Consider the following 2,721-nt stretch of genomic DNA (forward strand, 5'->3'; position numbering starts at 1 on the left):
TCTCTAATAACCCTAAAACCCCAACCCTAACTAATACTAAATCCATCAAATTCATCCTAAATCTCACAAAATTTCCTTATCATAACATCAAATTCATCAACAATTTACATTTTCCACCATAAAAAATCCAAAAAAAAAAAAATTGATTTTCCACCATTGTTGCTCCTTCAAGCATATTGGAGTTCAAAGATCTTGGGGGCTAGTTGGAGGTGATTCCTTGCTTCATTGTTGGTATAATCCCTTTCTTTCTAGTTTTTATTGAACTATTTTGCAAATTGGAATGAATATCATGACAACTTTTTGTGATATTTGTTGGAAAATTGTTCATGTGTGATTTGGTTAATTTTGTTGTTACTTTTGTTCTAATTTTTGGTTGAGTTATTTTGTGAGTTGTTTGTTGGAATTATTGTTGTGTTCTTGGTTAATTGGTGTTGCCTTGTGAAGTATACTTGCTTGTGGTGGTTGGTTGGTTATTCTTGTGGTGGTAGCTTGGTTGTTCTTGTGGTGGTTGATTGGTGCTACTTGAAGCTACTAATTTATTTGGAGTAAGGTGTTGGTGTCGTTTTCTTGAAAAAAAAAATAGAAGAAAAAATGGAGATTGGAAATAGCTCAAAGAAGAGGAAGAGTGGAAAGGAGCCACGAGTTTCATCTTCACAAACACCTCAAAATGTGGAACCCACACCACCTTTTCCTCCAACAAAATTCTCTAATCAAAACCACAAAGCCAACTTTGATGCCCTCCAATCATGAAAACTCCTCCCCACCAAACACTACAATAAAACCATAACCACCAAGCTTGGCATTGACGAACAATTTTGGTTCTTTTTCAACAACCTTGGGTTAACCGAATTCGTCTCAAAGCCATACAACAATTACCGTGAACCCACCCTAGAGTTTCTCGCCTCTTTTGAGAAACATATCTCGAGGAACAACAACATCTCCTTTTCCTTCCAACTCTTTAACAAGAAGGAAACAATGTCCCTCCACAAATTCAATAAACCTTAACCTCAACCCCAATGTCGGCATCCTCTTACCCGAATATGCCGAACTCCCAGACTACAACCCCCGCCGATGGTGGAAGCATATCTCCCGAAACAACAACTTTGATGCAAAGTATTATTTGGCTAGTGAAATCATGCACCCCGCCTTGAGATTGCTACACCGTATACTTAGGTACATGGTCTTCAATAAGAAAGACTTGGGGAAGATAAATTTGGAAGAAATTAGGATCCTTTGGCTTGCATCAAGGACGAATTTGGGGCATAGAGTTAACTGGTTCATCTTCAGTCAATGTATCGAACCCATTGTCTCGGGTAGCAAGAGTGGGGAGATCCATTGCGGAGCTGTGGTGACTAGGTTGGCCATAAAGTGTGGCCATGAGGAAAAGTTGAGGTCATGCACCATAGTAGGGAAAAGGGATGGTAGTGATATTTTGCTTGATGAGAAACAACTCAAGACAATGCAATTCATCCGGGGTATCAAAGGGGTTGAGGGAATTTGGAGTCTCCTTGTATCTCGCCAACACCATTTCTTCCTCCTAAGGCTGGAGTACACCTCCCATACCAGAGAAGGATTTCCACGCCCTTGGTGGGTGAGGAAGGACTCGGGTGTCCTCCCCAACAATGTGCAAGTGAATTTGAAGGAGGTGTTCGAGGAGGATGATGTGATAGGAATGGAAGGGGAAGAGGAGGATGAGGTAGTGGAGCAACAACAACAACAACAACTTCAATAACAACAACAACAAGGGAGAAGAAGAAGGCCACAACAACAACAACATCAACAACAACCCGACTTCCAACAAGACATGGCGAGCATGAGGGCTCAAATGGAGAGCATGCAAATTTGCATGCAAGGTATGTACGCTTCTTACCAAAACAATGCTTTTCAAACAAAAGCCTTATATGACTCGAGTGTGCGTAGGGGTGAGGTCACCCCTCCGGTCAACTATCCATACACACCGGCCAAATTAAACAAGGGCCCGTGGCTTCATGGAATGGTGACAACCTCCCCACGTACCCCTACTGACAGGGTGTTGAGAACCCCAAAGTGCCTAGGCGTAACTTCCCCGACAAGTCCGGTCATTATGATTATAGAGTCTCAGGTTGAAATGAATACAGAGGTGACCCTGACTACCACTATGTTCACCCCGATCACCCCGCACCTTGTGTGCAACCCCAGCCCTTTGACCAGTAGACCCCATCCCAGCTTGACCTTTTCATAGGTCACTATGGGTTTCCCCCCGGTTATACAGGAGGATGGGACCCTTATGGGCCACCCCCCACCCCCCTAGGGATAATGGTGTCGGCCCTAGTGGCCACTAGTTCCCCCTGGTATGCATGTTCCCCCCCTTTTGGTCCCTCCCTTGTCTTTTCAATTGCATGTGAAGAATCGAGGACGATGCTCTTATTTAGTGTAGGGGGGGGCGGCGTTTGAATCAAAAGGGAGTAGTTTTGAGTCAGTGTGGGGGAAGGCATCAAGGACTCGTGGGAAGGTTTGAAAAGCTTTTGTTGGATAATTTTGTTGTTAAGCGACGGGTTGTCTAGCTTCTTTATGGGTCTAGTTTGTTGTTGTGTAGTATTGCTTTTGATGATGTTGATGATGTTGTGATGGTGATGGGATGATGATGATGATGATGATGCTGTGATGGTGATGATGGTGATGTTTTGATGATGTTTTTACGATGATTTTTGTTGATTTTTTTACGATTTCTGATGATTCTTG

Source organism: Chenopodium quinoa, unplaced genomic scaffold (genome assembly GCF_001683475.1).
Source record: "Chenopodium quinoa cultivar QQ74 unplaced genomic scaffold, ASM168347v1, whole genome shotgun sequence".
NCBI classification, from domain to species: Eukaryota; Viridiplantae; Streptophyta; class Magnoliopsida; order Caryophyllales; family Amaranthaceae; genus Chenopodium; species Chenopodium quinoa.